General features: G+C 44.7%; 1 protein-coding gene across 6 annotated transcripts in view; it reads right to left on the reverse strand.

Moving 5' to 3' along the window:
• Positions 1-24,383, reverse strand: part of KANSL1 (KAT8 regulatory NSL complex subunit 1) — a 175,080-nt gene that overhangs the window by 138,147 nt on the left and 12,550 nt on the right. Inside the window, exon 1 of one of the 6 annotated variants that reach the window (XM_073607628.1) lies at positions 15,806-15,946. The exons of the other annotated variants lie outside the window; for them this stretch is intronic. The gene's annotated coding sequence lies outside the window, so the exon portion shown is untranslated. Of the gene's footprint in view, positions 1-15,805; positions 15,947-24,383 lie in introns of those variants that run through there. 6 annotated transcript variants of the gene reach the window in all.

Genomic DNA, 24,383 nt, shown 5'->3' on the forward strand with positions numbered 1-24,383 from the left:
GAGGAGAGAGGAGAGGAGAGAGGAGAGGAGAGAAGAGAGGAGAGGAGAGAGGAGAGAAGAGAGGAGAGGAGAGAGGAGAGAAGAGAGGAGAGAAGAGAGGAGAGAAGAGAGGGAGGAGAGAAGAGAGGGAGGAGAGAAGAGAGGGAGGAGAGAAGAGAGGGAGGAGAGAAGAGAAGGAGGAGAGAAGAGAGGAGGAGGGAGATAGAGATAGAGAGCTGATAGAGAGCTGATAGAGTGCTGATAGAGAGCTGATAGAGAGATAGAGAGCTGATAGAGAGCTGATAGGAGCTGAGGCTGATAGAGAGCTGATAGAGAGCTGATATAGAGAGCTGATAGAGAGCTGATAGAGAGCTGATAGAGAGCTGATAGAGAGCTGATAGAGAGCTGATAGAGAGCTGATAGAGAGCTGATAGAGAGCGAATCAGATATGATGAAGCCCAAACTGAGTCAATCATGCTATCCTACATACAAACAGCTATCTGCTCAGTGCTAGAACTGGGCTTTAAGCGGGTAAGATCGGAGTCTATTGCCGCCAATAGGAGCGTCCCAATCAGTTCGGCACCACACCGATTTCCAAAAGTAGTTCCTGCACTACTTTAGGCGACTTCGGCGGGCGATTTCAATAGACATCTGAGCATGAACCCGCACAGATGTCTTTGAACACACCCCCTGAAGTCGCACTGAAATGCAGCTTTGAATGTGTGAGAGTTCAGATGATTTTAAAAGGAGTGTTGAGTGTAAATAAGGGCTTACACAGCACGTCTGACATGGAGAAGCCTTGTATATGAGCAGTGAGTACAGCAGACATCCTAGACTCTGACCTGTCCTTTTAGCCCCAAATCCAATCACTGTCCAAATCGTCCAGACTTCACCTCTGACACATCTCCAAAATACGCCCCTTTCTAACCGTTGAGACCACTAAGCAAATTATTCACTCCCTTGTTATCTCTCGCCTTGACTATTGTAACTCCCTCCCTCATAGGTCTACCTCTCTGCAAGTTATCCCCTCTTCAGTCTATCATGAATGCCGCTGCCAGACTCATCCACCTTACCAACTATTCAGTGTCTGCCACCACCCCTCTCTGCCAATCCCTCCTCTGTCTTCCCATTGCCCAACAAATAAAATTCAAAACATACAAAGCAATTCACAATTCTGCCCCAAGCTACAGCACCAATCTTCTCTCCAAATATCACCCAAACCGTCCTCTCTGCTCCTCCCAAGACCTCCTACTCTCTAGCTCCCTTGTCGCCTCCTCCCATGCTCGTCTCCAAGACTTCTCCAGAGCCTCTCCAATCCTCTGGAACTCACTACCTCAATTTGTCTGACTGTCTCCTACTCTGTCCACTTTTAGGAGATCCTTGAAAACTCATCTCTTCAGGGGAGGTCAATCCTGACTCCAACAACCAAATCCTTCTACTCCCCTCATAAGTTCATCCCTCACAGTCCCTACCTTTTGTTTGACCAGCCCCTCCCTCTTAGATTGTAAGCTTGCAGGAGTAGGGCTCCTCTAACCCTCTTGTTTTGAATTGTACTGTTGGTGTAGTGTGTCTACATTGTAAAGCGCTGCGCAAACTGTTTGTGCTATATAAATCCTGTATAATAAATAATATAGTATTTGCAAAGCTTTTAGCAAGCTTGAAGCAGCTTTGAAGCAAACCAATATGAGGACCTAAAAACTCAGAAGTTAATGGGAGCGATGGCTGTCATTTTAAACAAGCTGCTTCAGCTGCAATCTTCAGTAGGCTGCCATAAGCTTCAGCACTACTTGAAGTTGATGAAATCCTGCTAGCAGCTTATTAAAAGGGGACCGTCGGAACTCAAACACAGATCATAGTTGAACATCCCCGAACTGGAAGGGACATTTGTGTTAAAGGATTCAACAAAGCTACTTGAAGTTTGAGGACAGCTTTGCAAACACTTTGTAAAATCTTGCTCTCTCCTAAAATGAGGGCCTTGTGTACAAGTCCTTATTAGATGTTATTCGTTAGTGGATGATCAGATGCCTAGAGTATCAGCAGGAGAAAACTTTTAGGAGGGAAAAGAAAAAAAAAAAAAAACACCACCCAAGATGATGTTTTCTAGGGACGTACTAAACTGCACATTGGGATGAAGGGATGATTTGGATTATTGGCTGCAATACTCAGAACTCTCACTAGATGTCAGTGTACTTTATACACACACATAATATATGCGTGTCCGCTCTGCAGTGCAAAGCAGGTGGAAACAAACCGCCTGTCCGTTTTCATCTGATCCGCCAGACGGGTGGAAAATAGGACCACCATCCGTCTGGATTTTGCAGGCAGGATTGGTTTGGATGCAGGCGGGCGCCGACACCCGCCGCTCCATAGCGGAGACTGAATGGTCCTGACAGGCGGACCTGATCGGAAAGCCCGTGTGAAAGGGGCCTAATCCTAAAAAGGGAGCCCCAGACACTTAAAGGACCACTACTGCACTCATTCTGTATTGTAACTGCATACAGTTAACCACTTACCTTCCGGAAGGTTTACCCCCCCCCTTCAGGACCAGGCCATTTTTCGCGATACGGCACTGTGTTACTACCCTGTTTCCCCGAAAATAAGACCCAGCGTGATTGTCGGTGATGGCTCCAACATAAGCCATACCCCCAAAATAAGCCCTACCCTGTATCCTGGAAAATAAGCCCTACCCTGAAAATAAGACCTACAAGGACTTTAACTAGGGCTTATTTGGGGGGGTAGGGCTTATATTGCAGCCATCACCAACAATCATGCTAGGTCTTATTTTCGGGGAAACAGGGTATAGCTAACAATTGCGTGGTCATGCGACACTGTACCCAAATAAAATTGATGTCACTTTTTCCCAGAAATTGAGCTTTTGGTGGTATTTGATCACCTCTTTTTTGGGGGGGGGAGGTTGCGATATAAAAGAAAAACAAAGACTGATTATTTAAAAAATAAATAGTAAAAAAAACTATTTCTTCAAAAATTTGAGCCAATATGTATTCTACGCCATGTTTTTGGTAAAAAAAAAAATATCCCAATAAGCGTATACTGATTGGCTCACATGAACGTTATAGCGTCTACAAACTATGGGATATATTTATGGAAGTTTTATATACAAGTAATGGCGGCGATCAGCGACTTACAGCAGGACTGCGATATATGGATCCATGGTGGCAGAGGTTTCTGTCCTGAGAGCAAAAAAAAAAAAATCTTGGGTAATGAGAACAAACAGGATAGTTTCCCAGACATATGACTATTGTGACAGCCAATCACAGTGATCACATGATCAGGAAGAACATCTCTCATCTGGAAGTTAAGCAGATAAGGATCACCTGGAAGAGGCAGGAAAAGGATAAAAAAAAGCCAACCCTTTTCATGCAACAGCTCAGAAGGAATCTGTAAATAATAAGGTATTAGCTGCATGCAGTTATCAGACTACAGGGTTATTTTTGTGGCAGGGATCCTTTACCCAAATAGATCCACCCTGCACTAAAACAATACCCACCACAAGATCCCAGCACTGAAAATAATGGCTTCAGAAATCCCCAGTAAGTTCACGTAGCAAGTCTCATGTAGCTGGAATTTCTTTTTTTCTTTTTTGTTATCTTAAACTGAAGCAGAACCTGCAATGAGAGATTCTCCCAGCTGAGTGCTTGTCCCTGACCAGGACAGTTTGTAGACGGCAGGCAGTATGAGTGAATTAAACTGCATTACACATAATGGCATGACCACAATGGAGCAGAATCATTTCACAGTCAGGCTTCGCTGGCTTCTAAAGGCCTTCAGTGAAGGTCTCCGGTTCCATTGTAAAGTCTAACAACTCTAAGTATTACTGCACTCTATTTTGGGCACACAAATATCACAGCACTCCAATCAGCTGGACACCATAACCCTGTACCATCCTATTCCCTGCCCGTCTGATGGACAAAGTACATATCCTGGGAAAGTTTTACCCCCCCCCCCCTCCTCATTTCCTAACAGAAGCAATTGCCTGTCGGCTCAAAATAGTTTCTCCAAAGTAGGGCCGTTATTGATTAAAATTTTCGTGTTCGATTAATCGATTTTTTTTAATCGATTAATTATAAACGCACATACAGGTCCAACTACTTTTAGCTGATTTTGCACTGTTATGGCAACGGCCAAAGCCGGACATAGTGGGGCACGGCTAGGACGTCACACGTCAAACTCAGCCTCACTGTGCCCATAATGGCAGCCTCACCGTGCCCATAATCGTCACTGTAGTCAGTGCCTGGATTGCACAGTCTGAGGGCATCTCCCGCTGTGTGTTTCGGAACGGAGTGTGAAAACTTTGGCCGCGCTGTGAGAAAAGTCCCGCCCTCCTCCTAGAACAGCTCATTTGATAGACCGAACACTGCGCCTATAGACAGAACACTGCGCCTATCACACGAGCTGATCTAGGAGGAGGGCGGGACTTTTCTCACAGCGCGGCCAAAGTTTTCACACTCCGCTCCGAGACACACAGCGGGAGATGCCCTTAGACTGTGTATGACATATAGAAGAGGAAGAGGAAGAGGAAGGAGGAAGGAGGAAGAGGAAGCGGAGCGCTGCAGCCACAGCTTGGCCCAAAGCAGCCCCAGGGCAGGCAGACTACCGATCAAAAAAATTAACGATTAATCGAGGAATTAATCTTTAATTTCCACAGCCCTACTCCAAAGCTTTAGAAAATTACAACAATTGCTTCCAATATTCCAAAGCTCCAGTTATAACACCTCTAGACACCCCAACTGGGATGGGGGAAGGAAGAACTATGAAATCCAAATAATCAAATTCAATTTTTGACTTTTTTTTGCATACATCTGCACTCTCTCTCTCACACAGGCACTGCTGTACACCCCAATACAGCTGGGCACCACCATTAATGTCTATAGACCGCTGTATGCAGCACCTGGGCTTACCACGCAGAGGGAAATATATCGGAATTTAAAGAGCAATTCCACTATTGTTGAGAAAAAGGACATTCCCCTCCGGGTGATCTCTGTACATTGCAAGGATTTGAAAGTGGGAGTCCGGCGACCAATTTTTTTTTTTAGGTCATTGAGACACTTTGCTAACCCCAAAATAATACTCACAGTTTGGGTGTAATATTTCCGCCTCTGTCTGTTTTCGTACTGAAGAGTAACTTAAAAAATGTGATGCTGGCTGTTTCCATCTTGCTTGTGGGCATGTGAAGCCCACAAGCATTAATTTCCTGGATGCGGTGAATGCTGTTCATTCACAGCTTGTTCACAAGCATGATCATTGTTTCCGCACTGAATCTTGGAAAGCCTGACACTAAGCTCCCAGGAGATGGCGCTGGGGAAAGGCAATAAACACGCCTACTCCCATGGGAGGAGAGACAGGAAGTGCCACAATAAAGTACAATATAAAAGGTAATTACAGCAATAAAAAATAATTTTGTGCGGCATCTGAACATCTATGCAATTAACTGAAGGGGGTAAGATTAAGTAAAAAATTTGAGTGGAACCCCGCTTTAACAAACTTTGTTGCAGATTCCCACCTTCTGTTATTCTGAAGAAATCCCTGTGCGTTTGTCTGTGTCCATGTGGTAATTGAATCTGTATGGGAGTGGTTTCATAATTATCAACCAGGTACTGCACCTGCAGGGCTCTAATGAGGAAAATTGCACTGTCTGCATCCCTTTAGACGCGATTTCCTATTTGGAGTATCTCCCCAAAAATGACATTTTTGTTGCAGGGGATGCCTGAAATCTGACTTGTATCTTAGTGTAGACTTCTGAGAAAATCAGTGAGCCAATCACAAAAGCAGGAAATGACATATCTGGGGGGGACGTTCTGTACACCACCTGTGTACAGAACACCTCCAGGTGACCATATCGCATTTACAGAAAATTACAGTGGCTGCAGACAGAAAAAGAAAAGGTCATTTTTACTAACATTCAATTACAATATGACTTGAGTTGCAATTGTTTACGCTATATATTTTTTTTTAATTAGCTTTTGTTTCCCCCCCCATGAAAGTGGAGTCATCCTTTAAACTGCACAAGCTCAGATGCCCATGTGCAAGAGGCCTTAACCCACAGCCACCCACAGCCTCCTGGGATACTCACGTTTTGCATCCAAGGAGGCTTTAGCGCAATCAACCCACTGAAAATCGCACATGCGTCATGGCACACCATCAGTGGCTCATACATCAGACAGCCGGCTCTGATGAAGAAGGAATCCCTTTGAAACGCGTCGGCCAGCAGCGGTTTGTATGTCCACTCTCCAGGACTGAGACTGCAATCAGCAGACAGACTGCCATATGCCAAAGACCTTTTTTAAGCGAGATTGTCTCCTACTGTTGTGAGTAGTTTTCATTATGTTTTCTGAATAAATGTACCAAAAGATAATGCACTAGGCTGGTGCGCCCTCTTTTCTTTGTGTTTTTATCAGACAGCCAGCTCCTGATGATGTTGGAATAGAAGACCTGGTGAGCAACAGCAAAAGAACAGTGCTGGACTGTCTGGGAGTATTTTTGTGGATGCCACAAAAGGGTAAAGGGGACATGGGTTTAAAAAAAAAAAAAAACCACAAACGTTTTACATGGGGGAGGGGGTAAAGTTTCTTTGTTAGTACAGTCTCTAAACATCTAGCTTACAACTGGTAATGAGATATGTCAGCACAGTACACAAAAAGAGGAAAAACAGAATTTTGCACGGTCAGAAAAATTATTGACCAAGTATAAGTAATAGAATAAATAGCCACAGCTTCCTGTGAGATATACGCAGCAATCAAATATTGAAAAATGAGTTGCGCTAAACAAGCAAATACAGAAAAAAAAAAGGAAAAGTACAAAGAGCATGTTACAACAAACTTCCCCGTGACATTACACAAAAAGGGGATAGCCACGAATATCGAAAATTAAAAAAAAAAAAAGTAGAAGAAAGAGGGCGCACAAGGCTAGTGCATTATCCCAAGTAAATAGATTTATTGATAAAAAGAAGGTAAAAACTACTCACAACCATGTGGAGAAATATTGCTTGTAAAAGCCAACTATTTGTGGCAATCAGTCCTGAAACCAACAGCCTCCAGATGACAAAGGGGGAGGACATCAGGACCGCTACTGGCTGGCACGTTTCAAAGGAGTACCTTCTTCCTCACAGTGACCTAGAGCCTCCTCTTCGGGTGTCCCCAGCCGCCACTCCTGGCTCCTCTTTTACACCATAGGAATCCACTTGGTGGCACAGCTGTGGGCTCGATCCTGAGCATCTATGGACACAGTGCAGCTCGGCCCCACCCCTTCATCACAGGATTTGACTGACAGCAGCGGGAGCCAATGGCTCTCATCAAAGCCTCTGAGAGTGGGGAGAGGAGGAGAGAGCTGCTACAGATGGGCACAGCACTGGATTGAGAGGGGGCTCAGGTAAGTTTAAGGGGGTGAGGAGGGCGATACAAATACTAAAAACATTTTTACCTTCATGCATGGAATGCTGCAAGTTAGTGCCATGACCACTTTACCGGGATTCCCGTTTTAGCCTGGATTCACACATGCATTTTTAGTGCTTTTTGCAGATTTGCACTACAATCCATTTAACATGGTTTCCTATGGAACACGTTCTGTAGTGCAAATCTGCAATATGCACTAAAAATGCCTAGGTGTGAATCCAGCCTTAGGGTGACTCCTTTCAGCATCCTATGGAGTTACCCTTACATGCAGGGACTAAAGTTGTGTCCCCCTCCCCTGCACTGGGTGCATCAATAGAAACACACAGCCTCATAGCTTGGAATGGCAAGGCACTCCTCTGCCTCTTCCTCCCCCTCCTCAGACTGCACTGCCCACTTAAAGCGGTTGTATACCCGCTGAAATTTTTTTTTTTTCACCCCTGTAAAGCAAAAGGCATAATGAGCTAGTATGCACCGCATACTAGCTCATTATGAAATATTTACCTTAGAACAAGGCGTCAGTATCTTACCTGGTCCACGCCGAGGGAGCTGTCATGTTGCCTCGGCGTGTCTTCCGGGTATCGCGGTTCCAGCGCTGTGAGTGGCTGGAGCCGCAATGTCGTCACTCCCGTGCATACGCGTGGGAGATTTCTTACCCGGCAAGGTCCGGCAGTCGCCGGGCCTTCAGCCGAGAATCCCCTGTGCGCATGCGCCGCTGCAGTCAGCGGCTCATAGCAAGGGGAATATCTCCTAAACCGTACAGGTTTAGGAGATATTTTTTTTTTACCTACAGGTAAGCCTTATTATAGGCTAACCCAGTGTTTCTCAACACCAGTCCTCAAGGTGCCCCAACAGGTCATGTTTTCAGGATTTCTTTCACATGAAACGGCTGTGGTAATTACTAAGGCAGTAAAACTGATAAAATCACCTGAGCAAATAATGGAAAACCTGAAAACATGACCTGTTGGGGCGCCTTGAGGACTGGAGTTGAGAAACACTGGGCTAACCTGTAGGTAAAAGTGTAAAAAAAAAAAAAAAAAAGACTATACAACCACTTTAATTCCTTTCCTGTGAAGACTAGGAAGTTCAGGAAAGCAGCACAGAGAGCAAAAAGCCAACAGCACAGAAAAAGTTGTAAAGTGCTGGGGTAATATAATTCTACCAGATGACTAGGAAATGCTTTTTTTATTGTGCTCAATGTAATAACCTAAAAAACTATTGAGGGTTCAATACTACTTTCAGTTATACCATGTGAATGGGAAGGGACAGCAATATAAAAAGCAATGGGAAGAGGCATCAGATATGAATGGGAAGAGGTAACAATATAAGGAGTAGGTGTTCTCCCCAGTTTGTCTGCACTCCTCTATATACAATCACATGGGTTGGGGTCTCCTGGGAGGAGGAGGAGGACGACAAGTGACGTGCACTCACAGGCTCCGCCCCCTGTGGCTCGCACACTCTTTGTTCTGTACAACGCTGCGGAACATGTTGACACGATAAATGAACTGGCAGCCCATGCCGCTGTGTGACCAGCAGGGGGCGCCCGCACACCCGCCGTGACTGCACCACCAGCCTCCCGCGCACAACACAAACAACCCAGGGAGGGGCGTGATGTCACGGAGGGGTGAGAGAGAGCAGAGCATGCTGGGAGTTGTAGTCCCCGACACATAGACCCGCACAATACCACCCCGAACACCCGGAGAGGAGAAGCCACCGGACACCGAGGAAGCGGCTACATGTCTGCAGAATGATCTACTGGAATCACAAACTACAGCACAGGGGGGGGGGGGGGGGAAATCCACCAATCACATCATCACAAGGAGAAGACGTTCCACATAACCCCCCCCCCCCCCCCCAATAATGGGCAATGCCGCAGAAGACACACACGTGCTGGTGACAGCCGGCCAATCACCGCATCACACCGCCTGCTACAATGTATTCATTCCCCGGACTGACCAATCACAGCGCAGGAACTGCACACACCTGGAGATGATTATAATCATCATTATCACACCTGATACACAGAGGGGGAGTCCCCAATCACTGCCATACACACCCATCATCTATATACATCCATCTATATACACAATCCCAGCCATACACCTCCTATATACATCCATTAATATATACACATATATATGTCTGTCTAGAATATATCACTATTATAGAACATATATATCCTTTTCTGTATCTATAGATTTCGATTTCCATTTCTCTTATTCTCTCTCTCTAAGGCAAAGCTCTAGGACTTGCATCTAAACCACCGGCCCTCTGAAAAGTAATCTGCATTCAGATCACACTTCAGAGGCATTAGACAGACAGCGAGGAAACAAGAACACCTCCTTGGAAGCTGTTGAAACCCTGTAATGGCTACACCAATGCACTGCAACCATATTCATTGCACATGGTTGTTGGGGTATTTGGGGAGCTTCCCCATTCATGCCACTCACCACATGTGTCGGGAGCACTTAGATTTTGTTGTGGCAAAAAAAAAAAAAAAGCAAAGCATTACAACCATGGCATGTGTACATCGCAGTTCCTTGCGTTTGCAGCTTAAAAGAAAAGTTCACCTTTGGAACAAGTCACATTTCCCCCAATACTCCCTCCTCCCTGTGATCATAGACGGGGGGATCTTCTGTCACAATTTGAAAACAGCGCAGCCGTTCGGGGCTCCGCCCACAGGGCCATGTCATTCATTTTCCTGGGAATGAATAGACTACAAGTACTGTCTTCCATTACGGCTGATGGGTTGTAGTTCTCAATGAGCTGTGAGGGCGATGGCGAGCATCCTTGTAGTCCATGGATCGTCCTGCTATCAGATAACTGCGAGGTATGGGCAGGCAGCTATGCTGAGCGTCTGCAGGAATTGGACCTTTCCCCCTGCAATCTGCTGATCGTGGGTGCAATGCTCTGCAGGCTCCTTAAGCAAAAAAATAAATGCCTATTTTTTTTTTTTTTTACCTGCAAACTTATCCTTAAGGCTACTTTCACACTGAGGCGTTGGGGGAGTCGGCGGTAAAGCACCGCTATTCGGCCGCTAGCGGGGTGCTTTTTAAAGGGTTAAAACCAACTGCTTTGCTGGCGGTTCGTCGGTGCTGCCCATTGATTTCGATGGGCAGGGGCGCTTTAGGAGTGGTATATACACCGTTCCTACAGCGCTGCAAAGATGCTGTTTGCAGGACTTTTTTTTTACCCTCCTGCAAGCGCACCGCTCCAGTGTGAAAGCCCTCGGGCTTTTCACGCTGGAGTGACAGGAGAAGCTCATTACAGGCGCTATTTTTAGCGATATAGCGCCTGTAAAGCACCTCAGTGTGAAAGCAGCCTTAAGGGGGTGGTTGAGGGTGCTAAAAAAACACAGCTCAACAGTGCATTTTTAACACCCCCCCCCCATTTGAAAATCTAAGGGCACGTTTACACATGTGACTTGCAGTCAACACTAGGGCACAATTGTTTTCTATGGGCCCCATTCAGACTGCAATGCAGCCCGGAAGTACAGAGCAGGGAGCTGCAATAAAATGCAGACCTGCTGCCCCCACCTGTCCCTGAGCAGCAGCACAACACACTGCGCTGCTGTGCAGAGACACAAATAAAGTTTTACTTTGTACACTAAAGTTGACAAAAAAAAAAAAAAACTGGGTGATGAACTGCAACATGCATCACAACGCAACTCACTGCAGCCAAACCTGACAGCTGCCCGCACACTAGACCACTCCATTTAGTGTGCACAAGTCCTAAACAAGCGCCATCTCTTTCTCTCTAGTAGATCTACAGGCTCCCTTACACCAGATGTATTATGGATTCGCTGGCCGCTATTTCCAGTGCAGCCCCAATGCATAGACAAGGCAAAATGCCTGGCTTCCAATAGGGTCAGTTCAGACTAGAGTCAATGTGGTGTTTGCGAAGCAAAAAAGAAAAAAAAAAAAAAAAAAAGGTGTTATTACTTTTAGTGCAGAGGATTATGAAGAAAACCATGTAATCACAATGCTGCAGCAGTAAACTTAATTGTAGAAATATCACTCATGACATTTCAATAAAGTTTTGAGGAAAAAAAAAAAAAAAAAAACGTAAACAGTGTGATGTGCCAGGATCAGAGCATGGGCACTCTGTCCACAGTACATGACAGCAGCCATGAGCGGGCGACTGGTGTAAAACGAACCTTATATCAATTTCAATAAACCTTTTACAACTCCATATGTCTTCCCAGCAGAAGTAAAGCCAAGATTCCAAACATTAAAAATCCTCTCCCTTTCCTTTCCTCTAGCTAAGGTGGTGGACAGCAAGACTCTTCATGACCCCCATACATCATCTGCCACACAGCGGGACGACAACACCATCACTGCTCTGTAAGACCGTGTGAGTAGAGTTGCCACCTCATCCCTTTAAACCCAAAAACATATTAATTACACAGGTTCTGTGGCTAATTTAATGCAGGTAAGGCACTAAGGCTCCATTCACACTAGCGCGTTTTTTGATGCACTTTGCATTTTGCAGAAATGCATGGGAATTTTTTAACATGGGTTCCTATGGAACATGTTCACATCAATGCTTTTTTGTATCTCTGCGTTTTTGGAAAGGGTCGGGGACTTTTTTCATGCAAAAAGCAGCGTTTTGCATGTAATAGATTTCAATGGACAACCATCAAAAACGCAAGTGCACCGTTTTTGCAGCGTTTTTGGTGCGTTTTTGCCGTTTTTTTTTTTTTGTAATTTTTTTTTAAGACTGTAAAAAAAAATGAAAAAAAAAAAAAAAAACGCAAAACGCAAATCGCGGCAAAAACGCTACAAAAACGCTGCTCAAAAACGTGCCAAGCATGAAAAAAAAACCTCCAAAAACGCTCAAAAGCAACATGCATAGGTGTGAATCGAGCCTAAGTGAGTTTAATTACTATCTTAATCAGCCACAGAAACTGTGTAATTAAAGAGGAGTTCCACCCAGGGGCTCCATTAAAAAAAAAAAAAAAAATTAAAAGTCAGCAGCTACAAATACTTCAGCTGCTGACTTTTAATTGGACACTTACCTGTCCCAGGGTCCAGCGATGCGGGGGATCGAAGCCGCGCTTGTCTCCCCCCCCCCCCCCCCGCTCGTCGGCGCCGGCATTTCAACTGCGCATGCGCGAGCGGCGCCGTGATTGGCCGCTCAATCACCTGGGACCTGTAATGGGTCCCAGATGATTGACAGGAGGGAGGGAGCAGAGCCGAGCCCTTCCTGTGCCTGGGGGGAAGTGATGTCACCAGCCCAGGCAAAGGAAGAGGCAGACTATGAGGGACCACCTAGCAACAGGCATTTAGAAGTAAAAAAAAAAAAAAAAAAGAAATATTCAAATTTTTTTTGTTTTTTTTTTTTAAACAATTTTTCAGGTATTTTTGTTTTTTTGGGTGGAACCCCACTTTAATATGTGTTTGGGTTTAAAGGGGTGAGGTGGCAACCCTACGTGTGAGTGTGGTCACCCTGGTAAGAGACATGCCACGGCTGGCAGTATGCAGTTTTTTTTTTTTTTTACTGTATACAACACTAAACATTACACAGTTATAAAGGTTACAATGTTCACACAAAGCAACAATCTGTTTTTGGGTGTACATACACTATAAATACTACCTCTGTCTCAAGTTATGAATCAACATGTAGACACCTGCACAGGGGCTTAGTGGTTAGCATGTCTGCCTTGCAGCACTGGGGTCCTCAGTTTGAATCCCAGTCAGTTCACCATCTGCATGGAGTTTGTATGTTCTCCCTGTACTTGTGTGGGTTTCCTCCCACAACGCAGACATTATGGTAGGTTACCCGACTTCTGTCTACTAAAGCTGTTCAAACATCATACAAATTTTCTTATTCAATTTCCTGTAGGATTTACCTTCAAACTATGTACTGCAAGGGCCTGCCTGATTACATACACATTGAAAGTGTTTAGGTCTGACCTCATAATCTGATGGAAAATTGTATAATGTATGGCCAGCCTAAAGCCTGGTACACACTTATGCCCCGTACACACGGTCGGACTTTGTTCGGACATTCCGACAACAAAATCCTAGGATTTTTTCCGACGGATGTTGGCTCAAATTGTCTTGCATACACACGGTCACACAAAGTTGACGGAAAATCCGATCATTCTGAACGCGGTGACGTAAAACACGTACGTCAGGACTATAAACGGGGCAGTGGCCAATAGCTTTCATCTCTTTATTTATTCTGAGCATGCGTGGCACTTTGTCCGTCGGATTTGTGTACACACGATCGGAATTTCCGACAACGGATTTTGTTGTCGGAAAATTTTATCTCCTGCTGTCCAACTTTGTGTGTCGGAAAATCCGATGGAAAATGTCCGATGGCGCCCACACACGGTCGGAATTTCCGACAACACGCTCCGATCGCACATTTTCCATCGGAAAATCCGACCGGGCATAATAGTTTTTTGGGTTGAATGAAAAAAAAAAAAAAAAAAAAAAAAACTGACAGCTCCGGTTAGAGCCGCTGTACTAATTATCCGATGTTAGTACATCGACCTCCCCACGCCGAGCTGCTGTGTTGTGACGGGGGACGACCCTCCCGCCAGAACACTCCGTTCAGCGCTCTCAGCCATTGGCTGCTGGTTTTCCAGCATGCTCGTCCGACAGAAGTTTGCCCGGCTTCTGTCAGACCGGCTGATACACGCGGGCCGAATGCCGGTTCTTACTGAACCAGCTGTCTACCGACATTCGGCCCGTGTGTTGGGGGCTTAACTTGACCGAGTATGTGAGGCAGGACAAATAGATTGTAAGCTCCTCGAGAGAAGGGACTGATATGTAAAGTGCTGCATAACATGAAGGTGCTATAAAAATACTTCTATAAAAGAAGAATAATGCCTTATATACTTTATATCTACAAGCAGGGCCCTCCATACCCCCTTCTATTATATTGCATTGTAACTCAGCATCTCTTTATTTTGTAAAGTGCTGAGCAAACTTTTTGGCACCATATCCTGAAAAATAATAATAATTCTCATCATAACTAATAATTTATCCCGTATGCCTTTAACACCAGCTCTCTTAAGTAGTAATTGTGTCCCCCAAAAGACACCTTGTAGCCCCCATGGGACAAATCCATTAATACAAAGAATTTCAGGGTCAATTTGTAGAGCGTCAGCGATGATTATAATAATAGAATATCACAGAGCCTGTCACTACAAACAACAAGCAGAGTAGGCTTTGATCTCTATGCTAATGAGCCCAGCCTGTCCTGGTAATAAGAATTCTCGGGGCCCCCTAGGTGTGCGGCTCCTCTGCAGAGGGAAAACACAAAGCATGCACACTGTCAGCCTGCCACCCAAAGCAGGCGGCCACGAGGTCACAGTACAACAGGCACAGACCCCAGCCTTGCCCCCCACCAATTCCCCCCTCCATGTGTTCCTTGGTGGCAGAAGCGAACACGGCATGGCCGGGCCTGGATGTGACAACAGTAAAATGGTATGGGGGTATCCGCGCTACCAAAACACCTAAATCTAAAATATTGGAGGAAAAAAAAAAAAAAGCAGCCAGCACAATCTGTTTGATAAATAAAAGCATATAAAAAGTCCGCATGGATGTGACAAGCCGAAGGAAAGTCTTCAATTGTGCATTCACTTGTTCTACAATTGGGTTACATAAGAGTTCTCACTGGCTTGCTGCTCTCCGTAACTGCATGTATACTGCAGTGTACAAAGACATGCATGTCTGACTTAAAGGATCAGTCCACCAAGAATTCAGAATTCAATTTTCCATGACATGAATCGCTGTTCCCGATTCGGAGATTTCTACACTGGGCTTCTCACCCCCCCCCCCCCCCCTCTCTTTTTTTTTTTTTACACTCCAGAGTTTAGAGAATAAAGAGGTGAAACTCCTCTCCCTTACTGCAGCAGGAGGAGTGAGACTGAACTCTGCAGCAGGAGGAGTGAGACTGAACACCGCAAGCAGCACCAAGTATGGAGCTCACACAACAGCAAGCAATGCAGTCCACACATGGCTAAAAAAAAAAATTAGAAAAAAATCAGTTTTGGGGTGAGCAGACCAAAGCAATCTATTCACAAAAACACACAATGGGTTGATCTGTTTAAGGCATGGCTAGTGACATGGCCGAGGCAAGGCATGTCATGCTGTACTACTCTAAACTACAAAAGACTACAAATCCCACAATGCTCCAGGAGTAAAGTTACATAAATTAATATTTAATCTGTAAAAGTAATTATCCTGGGCGGTTAGGAGAAAAAGGCAGCTTGGAGGGGGGGGAAGGGGTTTTAGACTGCAGAGCTTACGCTTTGCAGTAAAGCCATGGGGGGGTGGGTGGGGAGGATCCTTTGCATGGCAAGCTGACATGGAGGGAAATTCCAAAACAATAGAGGTGAAGGCAGCAGGCATGCCCATAGAGGAGCATGGAAGGAAGGGCTTGGAAGGACAAAGCATTGTACTCACAGGCAGCCAGAGGGAAGAGTGCAGAGAAGGGAAAAGCTGCAGACCTCAGCACAGGGAGCTCAGTGTTCATCGCTGCTGCTGCCTCATATTCCAGCTTTGCACTAACCACACACAAGCTGCACTAATGTGAGCTTCTGCAACACTCCCCCCCCCCCTCCCCTCCCTCCCCCACAGCCCAGGGATCAGTCCATGCCAGCCTGCAGGGGAGCACTTCTATGTAGTCCAGCAGCTGGCACCCGCATAGCATGCCAATCTGCAATGCTGAGCAATCCCTGAAAGCTTCAATATCTACCAAGCCGACACACGACAGCAGAAAGGAGGGTAAATGGTGAAATGAGGGAAAAAGCCAGCTCCCAGTGTGACAGCCATTCCACCCTGTGTGCTTGTGAATGGTTCTTCCAGCTGCTGCTGGTACAGAGACACTGGGGCTGCGGTGGCGTCTTGTGGCCACAAGAGGGCGAAAAAGTGAACACAACGTGTCATATGCCGGATTTCATGGAACATCAGACCTATTATGCAACATGCATACAAGGCACAGATCCTCCTGACCAGAGGCACAGGGGCTAACTGCTGTCTCCTTAGTAACCTTTCTGAACGTCTAGCCACTCCATGCACATCAATGCCTCATCAACCTGAGTATGTACAGCCTTAGTTTTCCAGGCAAAGACCCAGGGGATTTTTTTTTTTTTGCCGAGCGTGCAAAAAAAAAAAAAAAATGGCGCAACTTGCGACACATTCATGTCAATGTCGGTAAGGTGTACATGAATCTGCTGCACAATTGCCTCAGACAGAATTTTGCTCCAATATGGAAGAGGTGTTATTTACCTTCACTTACCTCATCAGCGACTGTCGCAGGAGTCAGAAATAGCATGAAAACTGTCGCACAACTTTGATGAATTTGGTGCAGGATTTTATACCACCAGATAAAGTGTCACAAATGATTGACTGAGCGTCTAGCACAGTGCAGCTGACAGGTAAAATCAAAGCCCATTCATGCTAAAGAGAACTGATGTGTATTTTTACACCTTCAGTCATTTTTTTCATCTTTCCATCTATTAAAGTGACACTAAAGGTTCAGGTTTTTTTTTTTTTTTTAAATAAACATATCATACCTACCTCCACTGTGCAGGTCGTTTTGCACAGAGTTGTCCCGATCCTCGTCTTCTGGGGTCCCCCGGCGGCTCTCGCGGCTCCTCCCCACATCAGATAAGAGAAGCGCTCTCCCAGGGGGGTTACCTTGCATATCTGGCGAATGTATGACTCGGCCCCGCCCCCCGGGGGCCCGCATCATTGGATTTGATTGACGTCAGTGGGAGCCAATTGCTGCGCTGCTATCAATTTATCCAATCAAGAGCCGAGAACCCCGGGCAGAGATAGAGAACGCTTCCTCGTGGGACAAGTTCGAGGGTTCAGGTAAGTAAGACCGGGGGGGGCCGGTCACCGACAGGTGTTTTTTCACCTTGATGCATAGGATGCATTAAGGTGAAAAAACACAAACCTTTACAACCCCTTTAAAATCTTCTGCCCTTGTTCTTTTAAATTTGGATAGTAAAACATTTTTTTTCTGCCAGTAAATACCTTATACAGCCCACTTCCTGTTTCTTGTCTGGTCATTAGTCTAGGCCAGTGATGGTGAACCTTGGCACCACAGATGTTTTGGAACTACATTTTCCATGATGCTCCAGTACACTGCAAAATGCATTGAGTATCATGGGAAATGTAGTTCCAAAACATGTGGGGCGCCAAGGTTCACCATCACTGGTCTAGGATTATAGTATCATGCACAGCTCTTTTTCACTCTAGTGAGAGTTTGCCAGGAAGGTTGGAGGGGGATTAATCATAAGAGGACCAATGAGAGCCGCAGAGCTGGAGGTGTGCCTCTGTGTGTCTGTGTAAATCCAGGAAATGAACAGGCAGCAGCTTCAGCTGCCCACAGTTAAAATGGTTGCAGCCAGACTCAGTTTGGGAGATTTCTGCAGCACATTTGGCAAGTATAGAATCACATTATATATAAAATAATATGTAAAGTGGTTGGAGGGAAGCTTCAGAATGGCAAAGATGTTTTTATTACAAATTATGTGAGCAGACTGCAGTTCCTCTTCAAAGACAACTCCACCTTTACTATCAAAAATAAAAATTTATAAAATCGAAAACCTGTCCCCGTAATAAAGTAAGAAAAAAAAAACAAACACACATACATAGGCTTGATTCACACCTATGCATTTTTTGGTGCTTTTTGCAGAAACGCATTACAGTTTAATTAAACTATTTAACATAGTTTCCTATGGGACACGTTTTTTTCAGCCGCTTTGTTTTTGGAAAGGGTCAGGGACTTTTTTTAAATGCAAAACGGTGCTTTTTTTTGCTTTTTTGGTTCCATAGACTTCAAATGAAGAAGCTGCAGAAAAGCATGTAGTGCAATTTTGTCATGATTTGTGTTTTTTAATCTGCACAACAACAAATTGGGGAAAAAAAAAAAAAAAAGGCAAAATCGGGTGTGCAAAAATGCACAGCAAAATGCACTGTAGAATGCACCAATCGTAAACTGCATAAATGTGAATCAAGCCTTTAGTCCATGGAGTCCAGCTTTATCTTGCTTTGTAGGAAAAGTCCTCCCTGCACTGCTCCTCACCGGCTCTGCCACCTTGAATTCAGATCTGGTGGATGCGCACATGTCTGTGGGACCTGACAGATCCCCTCAGTGTGTCTGCGCATGAACACCACGGGCCTCGATAGTAAACTGACAGAGACCCTACGCGGTTTATGCGCATGTGTGAGATCCCCCAAGCTGCCTTTTGGGATAAATCACCTAGAAATCCCAGGAGGCAGTTCGCAGGACCGCCCCATGCACAGAAATACCACCATGAATCCCTGAGTGACCCGTGCCATTTCTGCGCATGCGCAGGATCTGAGAATGTCATCCTCGCCTAGACCAGAATTACAGACATGAGCCTTAGGGGGGAAAAAAAATTATTTACTGTAAAAATTTTTTTTTTTTTTTGCTGCAATTGTGTTATAGCGAGGGAGGAGGAGGCTTCATAAAACATAACATAAAAGGAACATAAAAAAAAAAAAAGGAGTGAAGGTCCGCTTTATTGTGGGTTGTATTAAAATAGCCTATTCATTATGAACTGGCTGCCAAAGTACCACAACGAATATCAAAAAGTGCATGTACCGGTTTCAAAACGCACCACAAAGCACAGTACAGTATGCCTGCTGTGGAGCGTTGTACTCTATAGTACAGTGCGTTGGGGTGCCATTCACACCGCCAAAAGCACAGGTGTGGTGGCCAGCATTGTGGCAAAGTGTGTTTTGGGGGTGGTTCACACCACAGAAATGTAGTCTGGATGAATTTCTGCATGCACGTTTTTGCTGCGCTCCGATGCACTTTCAATGCATTTTTTCCTCTATTGTTTACCAACGTTTCCTGGGGATTTCATTTTTTTTCGGCTGTAATGCGTTTTTGATGTGTTTTGCCACGTTCCAACACAGTTCAGTGCAGAAAAAATGCAGCACGTTCTATTTTTTTTTTTTTTTTTTACTGCACTGGTGTGCACTATGTCATAGGAACCCATATAACCTAACGTCCATGCATTTTTGATGGAAAAAAAAAAAAAAAAAAAAGCACTGGACTGCATCTGGTGTGAACAGGCCCTAAGTGTGCATTGCCAAAACACACAAGTGTGAATGGACCTTTAATGTTTACAAACTTTTTTTCTGTAACTTATTACTGAACTGCTTTATTAAAGCAGAGCTCCACCTAAAAGGGGAAGCTCCACTTGTCAGCCTCCCCCCCCCCCCTCTGGTGTCACATTTGGCACCTTTTGGGGGCGGGGGGTGGGTACCTGGTTTTGACAGGTACCCGCTCCCACTTTTGGCTGAAGTTCGGCCCTCCCTCCGCCTTCTCCCGCAGTCGGCCCAATAAGAGCGCAGCATGCTTCGGTTTCCCTTAATGGAGCTGGCAGCGGCAGCACCCGATAGCCGATTGAAAAATTGGCTTGGGTGAGGACACCACTGGCGCCATGGACAGGTATGTTTCCTAATATTAAAAGTCAGCAGCTACAGTATTTGTAGCTGCTGACCTTAAATTTTTTCTGCAGGAGTCTGGAGTTCCTCTGAGTTCAATAGATTGTTACAACTGCAGTAGTTATAGATTACTGATGGAGCAAGGTGTAGTGAGATGGAATTTTAGTTGGTTTTAAAGGTCTGGTAAATTAGGCAAACATAACAAAAAAAAAAGGAGTTGGGGTACGCCCCCAAAACCTCGCTCACAAACTGTACTAAGCAGATGCAACAGCAATCCAGATCCCACATCCATAACAATTCTGCAGTGTGGGCACCAATGTCACTGTGATTAGGGACACCGCTGATATCTGTGTTCTGTACACTGCCAGTGCACTTCCATGTCCAAGTACTGGAGGACAGCAGAATCTGCTTATCACATCTGATAGGTACTTTTATACTGCTTTCCTTATTTACACTCATTGACTTATTGGGTGCCTTCAATAAAAAGAAAGAAAAGGGTGAGACAAGATGCTGGAAACCATGTTTCGATAAGTGCCGTCCATCACTTGGGCCCAATGCCTTGGCAACTGGACACAAAACAAAGGACCCCTTGGGAATTGGGGTCACCAAGATTAAGAATACAAGTGTAGTCAGTCCAATAAGAATGCCAAACAAATGTCCACTATCTTTTTATGATAAATTCAGTTTATGGTAGGAAAGTATAAAACAGCCAGTTTTGGTGGCCAAAAAAAAAAAAGTCTCAAAAAAGAAAAAAAAAAAAAAAAAAAAGTAATTTCATAGACTCAAATGTCTTTAGCAGACTAGTCTATATTCAGACATAAGTTAAAGAAGTACGGTCACACAGTTAAAACAATGAAGTGAACTCAATAAAAGCTGAGATCAAAGTTCAAGACCATCTTCATGTTAAAGGATCTGTCCAAAACAACCAATAGCACCCAATCGGATTTCAGCTTTAATCAGTTAACAAAAAAAAAAAAGTATATTGTACTAAAATATCAAAAACCAAAAAAATACATCTCTATCCAAATTCTAACTAAATAAAGGTTACATAAAGATCAGAGGTCCATCTACAATCTACAGTGATGACACCGTTAAGAAAGATGGAACCCCAAAGAGAAAAAAAAAAAATATTCCATAAGGCATCTAGAAAACCACCACTGGGACACACACCCTGATAAACCAATAGGACTACAGAATTGTGAAAACTTTCATAACAAGTTGCCTAAACTACAACCGCTGTGCTGTTGTGACTATCCATTGCATTTTCAAGAATTACACAGACAGGCGTGCCAGAAATGTAAAGTATATGTGCACTTATCCTTTTTGCCCCTTCGTCCTGACCTAACCCTCACTCCACAGATGCACACTTGCCTCCATCCAGGGGTCACAGCCTCTGATGATTGTTTACATGTAGCACCCCAAATCTTAGTGTCCTGGCTAGACTTCTATGGAGCCATGTCTGAGGCTGAAGACACCCCATATACATCTATGAGGCTGTAATGCTTAGGCACGGTGAAGGTACAAACACGGGGAGGGGAGGATCCAGGTAAGTATGCATTTATGGGGGTGTTTTTGATTAGGTCAGGGCAAAAAAACTAAGTGTACGTTGTAATAATCCCCCCTAATCTTTAGCACAGAAAATTCAATCTAAAGTGGAAGTCCATGCAAAATTTAAAAATCGCTGCATCTTTAGACACCAGGGATCTAACACTAACCTCTCTATCCCTGGAAAGAAAAAAATGAGTATACATACCTTTTTCGAAGCTGATCTCACCCGATCCGACTGGATCCCACACTGAGCTGTCAGCCGCGGGTGCAGAGGAGATGGACGACAACGTAAGCCCCATAGTAAGTCTATGGGTGACGTCACTTCCCATTAATTTCACAGCAGTTGTCCTCCGTGTCTTCTGCAGAGCTTTCGGCGCTGGAGATCGGGTCGGAGCGGGTCAGATCGGCTTCCAAAAAGGTATGTATACTCATCTTTTCTTTCCAGGGATAGAGAGGTTAGTGTTAGATCCCTGGTGTCTATAGATGCAGGGATTTTAGATTTTGCGTGGACTTCCACTTTAAAGACAACATCTGCTTAGATTGTCTATCTCACTACCAGTATGCAACAGTTTAACTAAAATTGTGCCAAATATCCCTTACCTCTTGTATATATCCATTCTCCTTTTATGCCCCGTACACACGGTCGGATTTTCCGATGGAAAATGTCCGATCGGAGCATGTTGTCGGAAATTCCGACCGTGTGTGGGCTCCATCGGACATTTTCCATCGGATTTTCCGACACACAAAGTTGGAGAGCAGGAGATAAAATTTTCCGACAACAAAATCCGTTGTCGGAAATTCCGATCGTGTGTACACAAATCCGACGGACAAAGTGCCACGCATGCTCAGAATAAATAAAGAGATGAAAGCTATTGGCCACTGCCGTGTTTTTAGTCCCGAAGTACATGTTTTACGTCACCGCGTTCAGAACGATTGGATTTTCCGACAACTTTGTGTGACCGTGTGTATGCAAGACAAGTTTGAGCCAACATCCGTCGGAAAAAATCCTAGGATTTTGTTGTCGGAATGTCCGAACAAAGTCCGACCGTGTGTACGGGGCATTAGACAGAAGAAGGAAACAACATTTTTTGATTAAAGCTGTCACAAGACTGGGCCATTCACACTAAGCATATGATGAATAGATGGAGAGGCACGCCAATACTTTCGGTAAAAAAAATGCATATCAAAATGATCGTTAGACCCAGAGTTATAGGCGGCTGAAGTTATATGCAAATCTTCACCTTCTTGTAAAAACAGCAGGCCCACCCTTTCCACCTCTCAAGCCTTCCTTGATCTTTTAGCTTGCAGTGTTTTTTAAAAACGTTTACATTTTGAAAAGAAACAATTGGGGGGGGATTTAGTAAAACAGGAGCACACAGAATTTGGTGTAGCTGTGCATGGTAGCCAATCAGCTTCTAACTTCAGTTTATTTAATTAAGCTTCGACAATGATAAAACCTGGAAGCCGATTGGTTTCTATGCAGATCTGCACCAGATTTTGTATGCTCCAGTTTTAGTAAATCTACCCCAATGCATGACGTATACGTCCTTAAAGTACAACTAAAAGGCAAAACTTTTTATTTAGTTTTGGATAGAATGGAGAGAGATTAGAACCCCCGTCAGGTTTTTTTTTTTTTTGCTGTCTGTGCGCCCTCATTAGGGAGATTCCCCCTCTCGATGTGTCCTGTTTACCATTATTATTGAAAATTAAAGTAAAAGAAAATCCCAAATTTTGGGTTGTCCGCAAAAAAGTAATAGAGGGGAAATCTTACAATGGCAACACTAGTCCTGGTGACCTGGGGGTCCCCCAGAAATTCCCCTTATTTGTGGGGATTTCCTCTCACTTCCTGTTAGGCCTTGGGACAGGAAGTGAAGAGAAATCTCCGCAATGGGACACAGATGGCGAAAAAAGTCTGACAGGGGTTATAACTCTCCATTGCTCTAAATGAAAAAAAAAAAAAGTTTTACCTATAGTTCTACTTTAATGAGAAAGGCTACATCACTGACCAAAAGGAAGGCCTAGAGCTGGAACTGCCTGGGGTTGTGGCAATTTATTGTCAAGCCAAAGACTTATTTTGTTTTAGATAAAATGGGGAAAGATTGAAAAGCCTGCCTGGCTTCTCCTGCTATTTAGGTCTCCGTTAGAGAAATTTACCTTCACTCGCTGTCCTGCTCACCTTTTAACAGTCAGAAAGTAAGGGTAAATCTGCAACAGGGACACCACCATCAATAAAAATCAGACAGGGGTTCTAGCCTTCTCCTGCTCCACTATAAAAAAACATTTTTTATTTCTGTCTGTGATGCTGCTAGAGCATTCCCCTCACTTCCTGTCTGAGAAAACATTGTCAGCAGGACAGGAAGTGAGGGCGAATCTCTCGAATGACACATTGGATAGGAGTAAAAACCTGAAAAAAGATTGTAATCCTTCCCAATTCCATCCAAAACTAAAGAAAAAAAAAAAAAAAAAGTTTTGGCTCGACGTGCACTTATTTTTAATTCCATGATATCAGTAACTGACTTTAAAGCAGAGGTCCGCCGGGCACCCACCGCTGCAAACATTAAAAGCCAGCAGCTGCACATACTGCAGCTGCTGACTTTTAATAATCGGACACCTACCTGTCCTGGAGTCCAGCGATGTCGGCACCGCAGCTGATGTTTCCATCAGCTGTCGGGTGCATGCCGCCTCCATTGCGAGTAAGGGAACCTGGCTGTGTAGCCTTTTGACTTCACACCGGGAACCCTACTGCAAATGCGCGAGGCTCCGCTCCTCTCTCCTACTGGCCTAGCGACAGGGGGAGAAGGAGGGAGCCCCAGCCGTGACGTCCAAACCCGCGGCTGAGACTTCCGGAAGTGGGGAAAGCATACCTGTGAAAGATAGGTATGCTGCCCCCCCCCCGACAGGTGCCAAACATGGCACCAGAGGGGGAGGAGTACAATGAGCGGAAGTTCCACTTTCGGGTGGAACTCCGCTTTAAGAACAATCTGGCAATATACTTCTAGGTAAA

This window comes from Aquarana catesbeiana, linkage group LG12 (assembly GCF_042186555.1).
Source record: "Aquarana catesbeiana isolate 2022-GZ linkage group LG12, ASM4218655v1, whole genome shotgun sequence".
Lineage (NCBI taxonomy): Eukaryota > Metazoa > Chordata > Amphibia > Anura > Ranidae > Aquarana > Aquarana catesbeiana.